Raw genomic sequence first — 18,815 nt, forward strand, 5'->3', positions numbered from 1 at the left:
CAATACCATAGGAGGAATGATGTGGAATCTTTCCTAACCTGATAACTACTGTATACCCCAGATCCATTGGTATATCTAATGAGTTCAGAGAACAGGCAGTTGAGATGACCATTCGGTTACTTAGAGATGGCTCACAAGGAGTCAAAATTCTTTACTTCTTTATCCATCACTATTTCCTTTTACTACAAAGGAAACATACATATTCCAGAATATCAGACTATAACTGGGATTTCCTTTGTGGGAATACAAACTCCCTGAACGCCCCTTCTCTTAAAGCTCCCACTAAAGCTCAAAACTATAATAAAAATCTCTTTGAACCTTATCTATGGCATGCTAACTTCATCCTTTGAATTCATTATATAAGAATCAGGAGTCACTCCAAAAGCACTGGTGCATTGGCAGATTGGTGCATTAGTGAGGAAGCCCAAAACTCCCGTATCACTGTAAGTAACTCCTCGCCCATACTCCTGTAAGTGACCCCAGTGAACTAACTGGTTCACTAAGCAAGATGGGTGGAACTGTTACTTTGGCCTGTGGTCGGTATCTTATCTGGGCTAAACAGGCATCTGTTTGCATCTCCCAGAAAACGTTTAATGCAACACCCATGTGAAAGCAAAGCAACATGCTTTCAGAACGCAGCTACCCACGAGTCCCTACAGTTCAGACTCAGAAAGCACGCGCCTGGGGCCAGATCTCTGGGCATGTTCTCAAGAAATACTGCTACTCACATCTGTGAAAAGCTCCCCAGAGAGCATGGTCAGTCCTTAGTTCTCTACTTTATATATTACGGTTTCATGTTTCCCAACTTGAAACATCACAGTGAACATACCAGCGTTACACTGTAACCCTTGGTATTTGCTAGTGTCACATTTAATCTGCCGTTTCTCTGGCACCTGCAGAAACTGGGGGCCTGAAGAAAAATGATGCTTAGCAAGTTCTCTTGCCTTAGAGCACCCTGTAACTGCCAGAACACATTAAATGCTTTTTAATTCTTTTTGTTTCTTTATTTATTTGAGGGGGGGACAGATAGAGAAAGAATGAAAATGGGTACGCCAGGGCCTCCAGCCACTGCAGACAAACTCCAGCCATATGTGCCACTTTGTGCATGTGGCTTACAAGGGTTGTGGAGAATCAAACCTGGGTCCTTAGGCTTCACAGACGAGCACCTTAACTGCCAAGCCATCTCTCCAGCCCTTAACTGCTTTGTTAAGATACTGGGGCGGAGGGGATGGCTGGAAGAAGACAGCACTTTCGTGCTCGCTTCGGCAGCACATATACTAAAATTAGAGCGATACAGAGAAGATTAGCATGGCCCCCTGCACAAGGATGACACACAAATTCGTGAAGCGGTCCACATTTTTAGGAAACGAGAAAAAAAAAAGACAGCACTTTCTATGTAAGAATGAGTACCTGAATTCAGGTATCCAGAATGCAGGTAAAGCCACACCCCATAGTGGACATCTGTAACCCCTTAGCACTTACCGTAAGGAGAGAGGCAAAGACAGCAGAAGCTGTGTGCCAGCCTGGGGAAGGAACAGAGCCCTGAACAACCAGAGGCCGAGCCTCAAATGAGGAAGGTGAGGACCAACATCAGCACACTGTTCTCTGAGCCCACACGTGTTGTGGAATATGTGTGCCCACACCCACACACAAACTTACACATGTCACACACAGAGAGAGAGAGAGAGAGAGAGTTATTGCTCAGGCTGAAGAGATGGCTTAGTGATTAAGGTGCTTGCCTGCAAAGCCTAAGAGCCCAGGTTCAATTCCAGGGCCCACATAAGCCAGATGCACAAGATGGGGCATGCATCTGGAGTTCATTTGCAGTGGCTGGAGGCCCTGGAACACCTATTCTCTCTCTCTCTCTCTTACTTTCTCCCTCTCCCTCTCTCTCTGTCTCCCTCTTTCTCTTTTTCTCTCTCTTCCTCTCAAATAAATAGAATATTAAAAAAGACATTTACTGGGCTGGAGGGATGGCTTGGCAGTTAAGACATTTGCCTGCAAAGCCAAAGGACTCAGGTTTGACTCCCCCCAGGACCCGCATTAGCAAGATGCACAAGGGGCGCACACATATGGAGTTCATTTGCAGAGGCTGGAGGCCCTGGCACACCCATTCTCTCACTCTGTCCCTCTTTCTCTGTCAAATAAATTAGTTAATTACTTAAAAAATTGGGGGGGGGAGGGTATTACCATGGGATACTTTTTATAATCATGGAAAATGTTAATAAAAATTGAGAAAAAATAATTTTAAGACATTTACTATTCTGTGTCTCTCTGTGAGAAGAAGGCTGGGGTATGGAAAAGTAAGGTCATTTCCAAATCATGTCATACACATGAGAATGGCCACAGTACTCTCAGTATACTAAGTCCTGGTTCCAGGATGGTCAAGGTCAGGAGGTTACTTCCTCAGCACAATACTGTGTATAAGCCTAGAATGGAGCAGCAACTGGCTATGACCTGACTCCCCACAATTGTCAAGAAAGGAAAGAGATGCTTCCCCTGGGTGTCTCCATCACCTGTGGTATGTTACATTGACCCAGAACCCCACCTTCCTTTCACTGGTACATTGAGCACATAACACAAGGGCAATAATGTCTGGCAGAATCTTTTTTTTTTTTTTTTTTTTTGGTTTTTCGATGTAGGGTCTCACTGTAGTCCAGGCTGACCTGGAAATCACTATGTAGTTCAGGGTGGCCTCAAACTCATGGCCTCTACCTCTGCCTCCCAAGTGCTGGGAGTAAAGGCGTGCACCACCACACCCGGCTTGTCAGTCTTTTTAATTATTAAGTAGAAACTGTGTATGGACACATCATGTGTTCGTACCATTATTTCCCTCCTCCCTGGCCCCACCCCACTGAGGGCCCTCCTCAGTGGGGTTGCTGGTGTTCACCATTGGGTGGGGAGTCATGGGTTGTGAGAGCAGCCGTCAGCCAGTGCGGGGTGGGGAGCAACACAGTTGGCCTTCATATGCAGGAGCCATGAGTCTTTCTCCTTGCTTATGCAAGCAAGCTAGCTGGTGGTCTAGGGATGCTGGACGGGTTTCAGACGCACAGCAATGTTAAGTGAGTCCAGGTGGTTCTCAGTTTGCCCTGTTTTGAAAAAGAGAGAGGGATGCCTAACAGAGAGTGCCTCTCTAGTGGTGGGAGCTGTGGGAGCTCATGTGCCTGCGGTAGTGGGGGAGGGGTAGGAACTTTTGACGGTGACTTTGGCTGTGAGTACTCCTTGGTCCTGCACAGGGACACAGCTCTCAAAATCCATGGTGCACCAGAACGACTTGTGACTTGGGGCAACCCATTCCTTTTTTTTTTAAAATTCGTGTGTGTGTGTGTGTGTGTGTGTGTGTGTGTGTGTCCAAACGCACTTCACTGCACAGATGGAGGCAACAGGGTCAGAGGACAACCTCAGAGTCTTTTTGAGTCAAGGTCTCTTGTTTTGCCACTGTTTGTCTACCAGTCTAGCTGGCCAATGAGCTTCCAGATTCTCCTGGTCCCACTTCCCATTGCTCTAGACACATTGGGATCTCAAATGCTTACCCCGCTTTGTGTCTGTTCTGGGGAATCGAACACAGGCCAGCAGACCTAGAAGCAATCACCTGTAACCCATGAACCTTCTCTGCAGGACCCCCGCCCATTCCTTCTAAGCTCTCAGGTGCTGCTGCACAGCTGGGCAGTGGGACACAACTGGGCCAGAGTCTTTGTGGGGTGAATGTCCCTCAGTGGAAATGAACACCGAGGGAGAGATGGCTTAGTGGTTAAGGCACTTTGCCTGTGAAGCCAAAGGACCCAGGTTCAATTCCCCAGTACCCACATAAGCCAGTTGTACAAAGTGGCACATGCATGTGGAGTTTGTGGCTAGAGGCTCTGGTATGCCAATTTTCTCTCTCTCTCTCTCTCATAAACAAATAAAAATATTAAGAAAGAAAGAGAAAGGAAGGAAGGAATGAAGGAAGGGAGGGAGGGAGGGAGGGAGGGAGGAGGGGAAGAAGGAAGGGGATTGGATTTATGAATGGGAGCCAGTTTCTTCCACCAGAAAAGAAACTTCCCCTGGATCTGCAAGCTTGAAATGAATCCCTTCCTCTCATAAACTGCACCTCGATTGGATGTTCATCCCAGCAATGTGGAGCAGGCCTCTACAGCAGCTCCCCACGTCCTGACTCCAGATGCACTGTGACCAGCTGTGTCCTGGCCCTGCTGCCCTCCCTTCCCCGCCAGGAGGGACTGTAACCTTGAACTATGAGCCAAAAATAAACCTTTCCTTTCCTTAGTTTCTTTTTACACATCATTAGGAAAAGTATTTAATACTAGTGGGTTTTTATCAAAACAACCCCATTAGGGAAGGGAACACACAACAAATTGCATTTGAAAATATCATAATGATACACAGAATTCTGTATGGTAGCTAAGCAATTAAATAAATAGGGTCAGGAGAGATGCTCAGTGGTTAAGGCACTTGCCTGCAAAGCCTAATGACCTGTGTTTATTCCCCAGCACCCAAGTAAAGCCAAATGCACAAAGTGGCACAAGCATCTGGAGTTCATTTGCAGTGACTGGAGGCCCTGGCACACCTGTACTCAATCTCTCCCCCCTGCCAAGTAAATAAATAAAATATTTTAAATGATATTTTTTTGATTTTTTGAGGTAGGTCTCACTCTAGCCCAGGCTGACCTAGAATTCACTATGGAGTCTCAAGGGGGCTTCGAACTCACAGTGATCCTCCTACCTCTGCCTCCCAAGTGTTGGGATTAAAGGTGTGCACCAGCACACCCAGCTTAAATGATTTTTTAAAAGATTTATTTTTATTGATTGATTGATTAGGGTCAGAGAGTGTGAGAATGGGCATGCCAGGGCCTCTATCCACCAGGTTCTATTCTCCAGGTCCCACCTAAGCCAGACGCACATGGCGGCACATGATCTGGAGTTCATTTGCAGTGGCTAGAGGCCCTGGTGTCATGCCCATTCTCTCTCTCTCTCTCCCTCTCTAATAAATAAATAAATAAAATTTAAATAAATAAAAGACAAGCCCATTGGAAGATGAGAAGCAGCTATGCAACTGGTCATTTCCCTCCTTCCAGGGGCACCTGTCCTTCCTTCCTGCCTCATGTGAGTCCTCAGCGTGCCCCACGCATCCTCATGTCCCTGTTACCTAGCGCAGCGCTTGGCTTCTGGTACCTGGGGCTGGATGAATGAATCATAATGGGTAAAGCTGACTCTATACTTCCAGGTCTGCTTTCTTACTGCCACCCTCTTCTTTGCCTCTCTGAAGTGAGCAGCAGCTCTTGCCAAATAGTGTGGCTGGGGCTGGAGAGATGGCTTAGCGGTTAAGCGCTTGCCTGTGAAGCCTAAGGACCCCGGTTCGAGGCTCGGTTCCCCAGGTCCCACGTTAGCCAGATGCACAAGGGGGCGCACGCGTCTGGAGTTCGTTTGCAGAGGCTGGAAGCCCTGGCACGCCTATTCTCTCTCTCTCCCTCTACCTGTCTTTCTCTCTGTGTCTGTCGCTCTCAAATAAATAAATAAATAAATAAAATTAAAAAAAAAATAGTGTGGCTGGACCAAGAACAGGCTAGCTCAGCACAGGGAAGTTCTCCACTTGACCTGCTGGTCACCTCTCTGTTTCCTCTCTAAGTAGGCTGTGGAGGGCAGGGAAGCCTGGCTTCGAGATCTCATGTGTCTCAGCGAAATTGCTCTGTGCTTTCCTTGGCTTCATCCCAAGCTTACTGGGCAGTTATTTTTGGCTAATTCAGAGCACGGCTTTCCATCAGGTTCTTGTGTTCTGAATGCTTAATAGAGAGCTTGTCTGCAGGCAGCATTCATAACACTGTTACTTGTTAATAAGCATTTTTTTTTTGGCCCCTAACCCAGTTTCCCTTTCAGGTTCTGTGTACAGCCTGCTGGCTCAGCTGGACAGAGGATACTGCATGGACTCTTAGATCTCAAAAATCCTGTCCAGTGTTTGATCTGTCCAGATTAGCGCAAGACCTTTTGAATCCCTCAAGCGTTGTGATCAGTGGTGGGGCGGAAGAAGCCATCTGTGGGCTGGAGAAATGGCTTAGCAGTTAAATCACTTGCCTGCAAAGCCAAAGGACCCCAGGTTCAATTCCCCAGTACCCATGTTAAGCCAGATGCATATGGTGGAACATGTGTCTGGAGTTTATTTGCAGTGGCTAGAGGCCCTGATGTGCCCATTTTCCCTTCCTCCCTCCCTCTCTCTCTGCCTCTTTCTCTCTCCCTCCCTCCCTCTCTCTCTCACTTCTTTCTCTCATAAATTAATTAATTAAAAATGTTTTTTGAAAAGAAATCAGTAACTGTCTGTGTATCGTCTCCATGGACTAGTTAACCCTGCATAGTTCATATAAGTGGGGTGTGCCTGGACTCTTTCACTCTGCATGTTGCTTGTGGGATTTATACACGATTTATACACGTTACATGTGTTAATGCTGTGCTTTTTTTTTTGACATCTGGATAATATGCCATTGTGGGGATATGCCACATCTTTTATGTCTGTTTATGTGCTGATGAACCTCTGGGTTGCTGCTACTTCATGGGTACCTTGAGTAATGGGGTTCCTTTGCAGTGGCAAGAGGCCCTGGTGTGCCCATTCTCTCTCTCCTCCCTCCCTCTCTCTCTTTTTCCTTATAAACCAAGAAAATGTTTTTAAAAAAGAAAAATTATTTTATGTATGAGGCAACCACACTAAAAGATTATAATAACAGCCAATTCATTGAGCTATTTCTATGTGACATTCATTGAGGATCTTACTATGAACTGATTTGTCAGTCTCTATGACAATTCTGATAAGAAAACTGAGGTGTGCCACTGCAGACGAGCTCCAGACACATGCACCCCCTTGTGCATCTGGCTTACTTGGGTCTTGGGGAATCAAATGTGGGTCCTTTGGCTTTGCAGGAAAACACCTTAACCTCTAAGCCATCCCTCCAGCCCCCTTTCACTTTTTTACACTAATTTTGGTAATTATTTTAATTATACCATATTCTTTAGTTACCCATAAGAAGTAATTTTGTTGTATTTTATTTTTATTTGACAGAGAAAGAGGAAGAGAATGAGCATGCCAGGGCCTCCAACCACTGCAAATGAACTCCAGACTCATGTGCCCCCTAATTTCCACAGATTCCACACGTTGGCTCTCTTCAAGCACCTTGGTGTGCTCGGAAGGGCTAGTCTGTGAAGGAAGGCCCGAGTCAGCTCCACCTGCTGCAGCATGCTGATCAAAGTCTAGATCCCAGGCTGCCATTAGAATTTTCAAATAACAAAATAATCAAGGCATGCTGAAAAGGAAAGCCCAGGGATGTCTCTTGTGCCAGCAATTCATGTTCCAGCCTAAAAGTTGTCATTGTCCCCTGGACTGAAAATGGAAGAAGTTCTATGTTTCCCCAACCCTGCACCTGCCTGGCCCAGCCTGAGTCCTCAAACTGCACAGAGCCGCCCTGATTTTGCATCACCTTCTGAAGGATGTTTTGTCTATTTCTCTTTTAGTTGTGGTGAAAGACATGACATAAAGTTTGCCGTTATAAAAATTCAGAGGCCAGCCGGGCGTGGTGGCGCACGCTTTTAATCCCAGCACTCAGGAGGCAGGGGTAGGAAGATCGCTGTGAGTTCGAGGCCACCCTGAGACTACACGGTGAATTCCAGGTCAGCCTGAGCTAGAGTGAGACCCTACCTCAAGAAAAAAACAAAATTCAGAAGCTAAATGAGATTTACCACAAAAGATTTATCAGACGGATCTCACCGTTGCAGGTTTTGAGAGCCATGGAGCCCCTCAGCTCTCGTTGGGCTTAGCGCAGGGGTCAGAGTGCCGGGTGCACATCAGAACCACCCAAGCCAGTAGCTCTCTTGAGTCGGTTGGCAGATGTAGACAAAGGAGATGGACAAGTTAAGCAAAGTTTATTCTTAGTAAAGCAGAAAGCTCCCACGCTGTGAGGGGCCCCCAAGCTGGTAAGCCACTGGGTGACTGTGCTCTGGAGTTCCTGTATCCTCAGGGATGTAATTTGGGCATCATATCAGAGTAGCTTAGATTGGTTACTTGGAGTGTGTATGGGGGTGGGGGACTCCACACTTGGAGATGGAAATTAGGCTGCGGATCTTTGCAGATGTCTGCTGAACACACGAACACAGGCAAGGACACAGAGGCATATGTCCCCCCATGACCTGGGCAGTAACATGAAACCGACTGGAGCTGTGTAAGACATTTTTTATACCTGTTAAAACATATAGAGTTGGAGCCGGGCCTGGTGGCGCACACCTTTAATCCCAGCACTCGGGAGGCAGAGGTAGGAGGATTGCCATGAGTTCGAGGCCACCCTGAGACTCCATAGTGAATTCCAGGTCAGCCTGGGCTACAGTGAGACCCTACCTCGAAAAACCAAAAAAAAAAAAAAACAAAAAACATATAGAGTTGGGCTGGAGAGATAGCTTAGCAGTTAAGATGCTTGGCAGCAAAGCCAAAGGACCTGGGTTTGATTCCCCAGTACCCAACTAAAGCCAGATGCACAAGATGGTGCATGTGTCTAGAGTTCTTTTATTATTGTTGTTGCTGTTTTTATTTTATTTATTTGTGTGAGAAAGAGGCAGAGAGAAAGAGAGAGAGGAGGGAGAAAGAGAGTGGGCACACCAGGGCCTTTGGCTGCTGCAAATAAACCCCAGACGCATGCTCCAACTTGTTCATCTGGCTGATGTGGGTCCTAGGGAATCAAACCTGGGTCCTTTGGCTTTGCAGGCAAGTGTCTTAACCGCTAAGCCATTTCATCAGCCCCATCTGGAGTTATTTTGCAGTGGCTAAAGGCCCCTGGCACACCCATTCTCTCTATCTGCCTCTTTTTCTCTCAAATACATACATAAATAATAAAATAAAAACAAAACATACAGAGTTGGTCCTGGGGCACTAAGAGAGTTAAGATGAGCAGTCAGTGGTCTGTGAGAAAATGTCTGTCTAGCTGAGCAGGGCCTAGGCCAGCTTCTCCCAGCCTCCATTCTCCAACCCTGGCAGAGCCCTTTTCTCATCTATTCAAAGCCTGCCATTCACTAGGCTATAATGGCTCACTTGATCTAATTGATGACCCAAATAGCTTCAAGGAGCTCTCTGTGGGTGGCCAACCCATTATGGAGGGTGTCCAGTTACAGCTGCACACACCAGGGGCCTTTTCTTTCCCACAGTAGCTCCGGGGTGGAGTGGGGAGGTGAGTGCCCTCCTGATAAAGGGGGTCTTCTCACACCCTCCCCAGAGAGAAGAGGGATGAGAAGGCAAGGCCAGCGCTTCCAGACACAGATTTAATCAGCCTTCACTTTCATGCTTTGGGCTGGTTAGTGAAAGCATTCACCCGGGACAGAATAAGGCAGAAATAGAGTTTATTAATTAAAATGATGAATGTGTACCTGTGGCCCATGATGCCTTCGCTACCATCCTCTTGTCTGCGAACAACTGCCAAGAACCTGCTTTTACAGCTGCCGGAAGCTGGTACAAGAAGTCTCCCATTTCAACCCGCCCTGGTCCCAGGAGAAGGTGGCTCCACCCTCTGGCTTCCTTCCACAGGAACTGTGGCCTTCCTGAAGGAAAGCCCAAGGCTTCAAGGATTATCAAGAAGAGAGAAATGGGGGGGGGGGGGCTGGAGAGATGGCTTAGCAGTTAAGGCATTTGCCGGCAAAGCCAAAGGACCTCAGTTCGATTCCCCAAGACCCACATTAGCCAGATGCACAAGGGGGCGCACGCATCTGGAGTTCATTTACTGTGGCTGGAGGCCCTGGCATGCCCATTCCCTCTCTTCCTGTCTCTGCCTCTTGCATCCCCTCTCTTTCTTTCTCAAATAAATAAATAAATAAAAAGTTTTTAAAAATTGGAAAAAAAAAGAGGAAGAGAGAAACAGCGCTGACTGAGGTCCTGGGGCCATCAGCTGAGCTCTCCACATGGTGCTCCTCCACTCCTCTGAAGCTAAGCGATCGTCTGCAGTGGACCTAAGAGTCCTGCGTTCAAATCAGCGGTTGTTTCCTGCAGACCAAAGCGCTGGCGGACTGGAACTGAGGGCGCCGGCCAGCTTGGCAGACAGGGACATGAACAGCTCACCTCAGTGGTAATGTCAGCTTCTTCTGGTTCTGGGAGAAGATGAGGATGCCTCTTCATCTGCCTGCTGTATAAACAAAGGTGACATCTAGTAGGGAACAGGGAAGATCGTGACTTAAGGAGAAATCATCTCTGGGCCACAGGGGCTTACTTATCTGGTCTCCTGCCACCTCGGTCAGTAGAGTGTGGAAGTTCCTTGGAATGCACTGGGTCCCAAAGAGGCAGAAGTCTTGTTCGGAGGCAATGGCTCTTGTTCTAGACACAGAAGGAGACACTGAGGCCACATCCCCTCTTCCCGGCTGTGGGGTTCCATGTGATGTTTCACCCACGCTCATGTTAGGAAAGTCAGGACTCTTGGTAAAACTGGTAGAAGCCATTCTGCCTGGGAGTTTGGGCGGGCTAGCTAGAAGAGCCGCTTTTAAATCTTGCTCGTGTCCGGTGAGAGCATGTATTTCCAGCCAGGTAGAATGTGAGTGTACCATGGATTCGTCCCCCTCCAAAGCATAATTTGGGGCTGAAGAGGAAAAAAAAAAAAGTATTTGCTGCACAAGCATGACAACCTGAGTTTGGAACCCCCTCCAAAAAACCCTATGTAAAGCCATATGTTACAGCGTACATCTTTGGTGATAGAATTCCCCAGAAGCCTGCAGGCCATCCAGCCTGGTAGACACAAGATATTCTTCCTGCCAGAAGGGTAGAAGGTGAAAGCTGGCACCTGAGGTTGTCCTCTGACCTCTATACCTCCACACATGTACCGTGGCATGCACACACCCACGCTCACACACATCATTCACACACACACACTCAGAGATTTTCAAAAAGTACAAAAAGTAAAAGCATAATTTGAGTTCTTTCCAGCACACAAACTATTGTGAGCTTCTCACAGAAGCCTCGCTAGGCTGTCCTGGTGACATTCATTTTTATGTCTATACATGAACCACTGCAAACTGGTCCTTGATAAAAAGTCCTTTATGACGATGAAAATGAACATTATCTGAGTCCTTAGAAATAGTTTTCTTCCTAGGTTCCTAATATCCTTTGCCACATATTTTTAATTTTTGGGTATTTCAAGGTAAGGTCTCATTCTAGCCCAGGCTGACCTGGAACTCACTCTGTAGTCTCAGGGTAGCCTTGAACTCATGGAAATCCTCCCACCTCTGCCTCCCACGTGCTGGGATTAAAAGTGTGTGCCACCAGGCTGGGCTAAAATTATGGGTTTTTTTTTTTTTTTTGGTTGTTGTTGTTTTTGATACTCTCATACATATATAATGTATTTTGATCATATTTTCCCGATTTCCCTGTCTTATCCCCATCCCACACCTAAAACCCTTCTCTCCACTAACCCCTATCTTATTTTCATGCCTGATTTTTAACTTTTTTTGGACCCACTGAGTTAAATTAGGATTGCTTGCATGATTATACGTGGGAAGCTGTTTGTTGGAGATCAGACAACTTTACCAATAACTGCTCCACTGAAAAACATGATCGTTCCTCCCCCAGCAGCTATCGACTGCCATGAGCTACTCTGGGAAGTCGGGGGGTCTTATGAACCCTTCCCTCACCCATGATGAAATATTGATAGGCTCAATCTTGTGCAAGAAAGTCCAGCTGCTAGAGTTTATCAGCCACATTGTATCCAGAAGATGGCATGACGTAGCCCTCTTCCTTATCTTCCCGCTCTTACATTCTTTCCCGCAGGTTCCTTGTACCTTGGAGAGAGTGGTTTCTATGTCCTGTGTAGGGCTGAGCACACAACAGGCATTTATTACCAGCAATTTTTTTGCCAGCTTGCATGTCAGCATTAACTTTTTTTTTTTATTTATTTAATTGAGAGCGACAGACACAGAGAGAAAGACAGATAGAGGGAGAGAGAGAGAATGGGCGCGCCAGGGCTTCCAGCCTCTGCAAACGAACTCCAGATGCGTGCGCCCCCTTGTGCATCTGGCTAACGTGGGACCTGGGGAACCGAGCCTCGAACCGGAGTCCTTAGGCTTCACAGGCAAGCGCTTAACCGCGAAGCCATCTCTCCAGCCCAGCATTAACTTTTTTTACCCATGACAGGAAAAAAAAAAAAAAAAAACTTTCTGTGATTGAGGCTTCAGGCACTAGTACTCTGTGGGAGCAAATGTAGGTATTTAAAAGGTAGTTTGCAGTGCTATTTAGCATAAACACAATACTAGATGCCTCCCTATAGCCTGTTCTTTTGTTCTGGTTTACAATGCTGGGCATGAATTCCCTCCTGTGGAGCAAGCCTTAAATCTGACTAGAAAGTAGTTGGCCTGCAAAGTCTAACCACCCAGGTTTGATTCCCCAGTATCCACATAAAGCTAGATGCATAAAGTGGCATATGCCTCTGGAGTTCTTTTGCAGTGGCTGGAGGCCCTAGCGTGCCAATTCTCTCTCTCTCTCCTCTCTCACTTCTCCCGGCTTGAAAATAAATAAAATATTTTCTTTAAAAAGGAACAGAAGGCAGACCCAAGCCTGAACAATTAGTAGGAGGGAGGCAGCAAGGAGAAAGGAGTCAACATCCATCTCCAGGTCTTAGAACGAGGCTACAGGGCCTTGGGCTGAAATAACAGTTATTCATGCCGTCATGTCTGCTGCAGTCAGCTTTGCATTTCTGGATGAACACAAGACCAAAAGCAGCTTATAGAAGGAATGGGTGTTTTATTTCCAGACTTATAAATTTCAGAGCATCATCAATGGCAGAAGAAGCTGGCTTACTTCCATAGATGCATAGTAGACAGACACCATCAAAACAGCCAGAGCTCAAACTGTTCTCCGCACACCTTAGGGCTACACTCACGGTCCACTCCCCAAAAAACACCTTAGGGCTGAACTCCAAGATCCACCCCTGTGGTGGTTTGATTCAGGTGTCCACCATAAACTCAGGTGTTCTGAATACTAGGTTCCCAGCTGATGGAGATTTGGAAATTAACAGCTCCTGGAGAGGCTGTCTTGTTGGGGGCGGGTTTATGGGTGTTGTAGGCAGTTTCCCCTTGCCAATGTTTGGCACCCTCTCCTGTTGCTATGGTCCACCTTATGTGGGCCAGGGGTGATGTCCACCCTCTGCTCATGCCATCGCTTTCTCCTGCCATTGTGGAGTTTTCCTCGAGCCTGTAAGCCAAAATAAACCCTTTTTTCCCACAAGCTGCTCTTGGGTGATTTCTATCAGCAACACGAACCTGACTGCAACACAGCCCCAGTGACCTCCCTCTTCCCCAGCAGGGCTCTGCTCACTGGAGACTCAAAATTCAAGCCTAAATCTATGGAGCCACACATTGAACCGCCACAGTGTCCAATACGGACAACAGCCATCAGCTTAGCCATGGATACAAGATTATGCTACCCACTCCAAGTAAGATAATACAGCTCTGGGAATGTTCACAGCATTTTTCTGAATTGTAATCACCATTCCCTCTCTACTTACAGAGCACTATAATTGGAAAATTCTGTCACATTTAATCACCATGTGTCTGAGCAGCAGCTCTGAGACAGCATTGTCTTGGGTGCTGGGGTCACAGAGACAGGTGAGGCCCAGTGTCTACCCTCTGGAAAGAAAGAGCTCTTGGGGAATTGACAATCTCCATGGCAAGAATTTGTGAAGGACAAACAGAGTTTGATCCACAGACAGGGACACCTGCAATGTGCGGTGACAAGGTGACAAGGATCCACCTGTTCGCTTTAGCACTCTGCTTCTTGCCTTCAAAGCCCTGTCAAGCGTAGGCACGTTGGCTCCTCCTTTACAAAGGAAAAGCATGGCTGGAGAGTTGGCTCAGTGGTCAAGGCGCAAAGCTTAGGGACCTTACTTAGTTCGATTCCACAGCACCCACCTAAAGCCAAGATGCACAGGGTGGCACACACACCTGGAGCTCCTGTGCAGTGGCTGGCTGGGGGCCCTGGTGCACCCATTCTCTATCTGCCTCTCTCTCTCTCTCTATCTGCCTCTCATATAAATAAATGCATAAAATATGATTTAAAGAAAACCAAAGCAAACAAAGAGTGGAGCACCGAGTCTGCATTTCCTTCAACAATAGCCTCCATGGCCAGCTGCTGAGTTTTTTTTTTTTTTTTCTTTACGTGTGTGTTGTGTGTAAGTGTGTTCGTGTGTATATGGGTGTACCTGGGCATACAGGTACACACAGTGTGTGTGGAGTCCAAAGTTGACATCAAGGGTCTTCCTTGATCAAGTCTTCCCCAATCACGCTCCACCTTAGTCCGTGAGACACACAGTCTCTCACCAAACCTAGAGCTCACTGATTTGGCTCGATTAGCTATGTAATGAGCCCCAGGGATTCTAATGAACCCCAGGAATTCTGCCCTTGCCACCCCAGTACTGGGATTACAGGCAGGCATCAACATGCTCAGCTATTTTTAAAAAAATATATTTTTATTGATTTATTTTCAAGCACAAAGAGATAGAAGAGAGACAGAGAACTGGGTGTGGTGGCGCACGCCTTTAATCCCAACACTCAGGAGGCAGAGGTAGGAGGACCGCCATGAGTTCAAGGCCACCCTGAGACTATGTAGTTAATTCCAGGTCAATTTGGGCTAGAGTAAGACCCTACCTCGAAAAAAAAAGAGGAGGAGGAGGAGGAAAAGGAAAAAGAAGAGGAGGAGGAGGAAGAGGAAAAAAAAAAAAACCAGAATAGGCATACCATGGCCTCCAGCCTCTGCAAACAAACCCCAGATGCACGTGCTACTTTGTGCATCTGGCTTCACGTGGTACCAAGGAATCAAACACGGCTTGTTAGGCTCCGCAGGCAAGTGATGCCTTAACCATCTCTCCAGCCCCATGCTCGGCTTTTACATGGGTGTGAAGCTCCAAACACACGCGCTCACGCTCATGAGGCCAACGCTTCACCCACTGAGCATGTCCAGACCCGGTCTCCAAGCCAGCAGCAAGCTTCCCACGGTGAAGAACGGACCCGGTCCGTGCCACAAAGGCAGGAGCCCGCTTTGGAGCATCCAGTGGCACATGTCGCCGTGCGCTCAGCACTTTCCTTCCCAGCCCCAGCCTGCGCTGCGCCTTGCGCCGCGCCCCCCGCCAGGGCCCCCGTGCCTCCGCGCTCCCTGGGGCCTCCTCTTGGCTACACACCCGCACAGAGCTCATTTTCCCCTTGGAAAGCTCACAGAGAGTGAACACATTCCCACACTCAGACACCGGGGACACAGAGACACATCTCCAAGCCATTCCAAGCATTAGCAGCACAAAGGAGGGTTTTTTTTTTTTTCTTTCCTCATAATAAATGACTTTATTTGGTGTCAGACACAAACACATTATTATTCACTCATGCTTTAAAAAAAAATAAAGAATGCCTTCTAAGTGCAGTTGCTTTCTATTCATAATCTGCACGTAGATTTTGAAAAGACATCCCCCACCACCACCCCCCACCTCCCCACCCCCCCACCTCCCCACCTTCGTTCAAACCCTTGTCAAAGGCTCCAGGGATTTGTAGTCTGCTGCTCTGTACTTAATATGCACAGCTGTGAAGTTGAGCGACGCCCCCAGGGTCACCTAAGGGAGCTCTTGCTTCGCAGGAGAATAAAGTTTCTCAGAACAACCTGGCTTTAGGTTAAAAGGGGAAAAGAAGCATAGTGAACATTCCGTATTTCCTTTGGGATCCTCTACGAATTACTTTTCTCATGGCTGTGACAGAATACCTGACAAAAAGCAACCCGAGTAAGCAAAGGTGTGTTGTGGCGAATACTTTGAAGTGACAGTCCCTCGTCACAGAGACAATGTTATGGGATCCAGGGTCGCACGAGACCATCGACTCACGGAATGGGAGGCCGCGTTTCATTGGGTAAAAAAAAAAAAGATAGAAAAGGGGGAAGAAAAGGATAGTATGGTACACCAAGTCTCCACTCCAGATTCTGAGTGAAGCCCTGAACTATTCTGGGAGTGTCACTTTTTACAAAAAAAAGAAACAGGATGGGAATTAAGCCCTAAATCACAATTTACATGGGACAGTTACAGTCATAAAAGAAAAAAAAAGAACGTGTGAATAGGTCTGTTGGTCAGGAACGTGGGGGTGTGAGCCTGTGACCAGGAGTCCCGCTTATCTTAAGGAGTTTGCTCAACCATGCCGGCCCCAGGAAATGCTCTTCATGCCAGCAGAGCCTCCTGTTGGTCTGGCATGAGCAGAGCCTCCTGACTTCTATGTTCCTCTAGGCTGGGCATGAAGAAATGTAGAGAAATAGAACCTTCTGCCCTCTTCACAAAGGCATGGTGGCAGGAGAGGCGGGTGCTGGTGCTCAGCGTGATTTCTCCCTCTTACTCCTTTAGGGACCCCAGCCTTTGAGAGGGTGCTGCCCACAGTTACAGGGAGTCTTCCCTCCTCAACTCACCTAAAGGACATCCCATCAGGTTGACAGGGCTAATATCACAGCTCCCTGATACCTCTTGGTATCCAGGTAACAGCAGTAACCAACACAGGTCTGCCCTTCTTCTGGGCCCCTCTGTTGTTCACAGATGTAAGCAGGACAGCAGCCCAATGCTTACCTTCCTCCCAGGTGATAATCCCCCCAAAACACACATCTTTCTCTATAATCACATCCACTGTGGCTTTGTTTTTCTCAGACCTGAGGAGTCTGCTCACCCCAGGGGCCATGGCAGCCTCATAATTCTTGGAAGGACTCTATTGTCTGCTCAGTTCTCTCTTTCACCTATCAAAATCCTCATGTGCCCAGAGCTAGGCATGGTGGTGCACACCTTTAATCCCAGCATTCGGGAGGCAGAGGTGAGAGGATTGCTGTGTGTTACTCGTGCTTGACACTGAAGGAGGATAGAAGAAAGCTAGCTTTTAAAAAATATTTATTATTATTTATTTGAGAGGGAGGGGCAGATATATAGAGAATGGTTGCGCCAGGGCCTCTAGCCACTGCAAACAAACTCCAGACTCAGGAGTTACCTTGTGCATCGTGGGTACTGGGGAATGGAACCTGGGTCGTTTGGCTTTGCAAGCAAGCACCTTAATCACTAAGCCATCTCTCCAGCCTGAAAGCTAGCTTAAAAAAAATTTTTTTTTTTAATTTTTATTTTCGAGAGAGGGAGAGAGACAGAGAGAGAAGTGGCCCCAGGGCCTCAGCCACTGAAATCAAACTCCAGATGCTTGCGCCACCTGGTGGGAATGTGCGACCTTGCACTTTCCTCGCCTTTGTGTTTCTGGCTAATGTGGAATCTGGAGAGCGGAACACAGGTTCTTAGGCTTGGCAGGCAAGTGCCTTAACTGCTAAGCCATCTCTCCAGCCTGAAAGCTAGCTTTTAAAAGGCAGTTTCAATCAGTGATTGAGGCCTAAAGAAAACCAGCAGATGCCACCTTACATGCTACCTCCTCCTGGCATAAGAACGGAATTCTTGGAAGAAATGGAACTCTGTCTGATAGAGACTGATCTACAGGGTCCCCTGCTGCCCACAGTCTGGGGTGCTACCTGGGTGGGCTGGCCCAGGTAGGCTGGCCCTGGGGTCCATCCTCCAAATATAAGAACCAGTCCGATCTTCTCCTTGCATACCCAAATCAGCCTTTTGGTCCCTCCCTCTCTTGAGGCCATGCTCTGTGTGTGTGTGGGAGATGGTGCAGAATTTTGTTTCTTGGTCTGGGGAAACTTTTTTGCTTGCTTCTACTTTGCAATTGGGGGTAACTTCTCACTTGTTGACTCACATCATTTTCCTCTGGTCTCCAAATCTACCACATGTGTATTTCTTTCCCTTACACTCTAGATCCGCCACGTGGGTGCTCTCACTAACTGACTGTTGCAGGTGGTGTGAGCTGAGCTAGGCGAACCCAACTGGGATGGACCAGGGTGTAATGCAAGATTTGGCTAAGGGCCGTCCTGTGTGTCCAGTTCAAGACACTAACTGCGTACTGTGCAGCACTCTCCCCACACACACATTTTCTCATTTCTCCTCTGAATTTCTTGGTTGCTGCTCAGATATTTTCCCTCTTCAGGAAAGTATGTAGTAGACGCCATGTGTATTACAGGTCTCTTTACATCTACATCTAAGTTCTGTCCTCCACACACTTGCAGCTCTGCTCATTCCCCCCAACCTCGATTTCTCTTAAGTGAACTTTATAAACTATGCAGTGTTTCCACATGAGTGTGTGTTTCCTAAATCCCACAATTTGTGATCTCTCCCTTAAATAAACCCCACAAGTTGAAATTTCCCCCTAACTAAACTTAATAATTCATAATTTATCCTTCTTGGGTCCATCTTTAATTCCTTATTAACGGTAGGACACAGCCGGACATGGCGGCACACGCCTTTAATCCCAGCACTCAGGAGGCAGAGGCAGGAGGATCGCCATGAGTTCAAGGCCACCCTGAGACTCCATAGTGAATTCCAGGTCAGCATGGGCTAGAGTGAGACCCTACCTAGAACCCCCACACACACAAAAAAAGATAGGACAGAACCCAAAACTTGGGGTTCATAAGTTCTGGAGGACTCCTCCTGAATCCCCAAATCCTGTATCAATGCAACTGATCCTAGTTATATTTAGGAGGTAAACCAACTTGCCTAAGCTTTTATTTGTACATTCATTACGATGAAGGTGCATGATGGGTTGATGAAAAACCTCTTCCAAGATGTCTGTGTCCTGGTCCTCGGGGCCTGTGAGTGAAACTGTACCTGACAAGAAGTGTTTTTGCAGATAGGATGAAGGAGTGTGAGACACGCAGGTTGTCCTGGACACCAGAGGCAGGGGAGTAGGCGCAGCTGACATAATCACAAATGTCCTCCTAAGTGG

The 18,815-nt window shown here is 47.3% G+C and overlaps 1 non-coding gene across 1 annotated transcript; it reads left to right on the top strand.

Annotated features, from left to right (window-relative positions):
• Positions 1–1,253: 1,253 nt before the first annotated feature.
• On the top strand, positions 1,254–1,361 carry LOC123455145. Its single transcript, XR_006633704.1, has one exon. It is a non-coding gene; the product is annotated as a U6 spliceosomal RNA (small nuclear RNA).
• Positions 1,362–18,815: the final 17,454 nt, after the last annotated feature.

Source organism: Jaculus jaculus, chromosome 15, assembly GCF_020740685.1.
Source record: "Jaculus jaculus isolate mJacJac1 chromosome 15, mJacJac1.mat.Y.cur, whole genome shotgun sequence".
In the NCBI taxonomy this organism is placed as follows: domain Eukaryota; kingdom Metazoa; phylum Chordata; class Mammalia; order Rodentia; family Dipodidae; genus Jaculus; species Jaculus jaculus.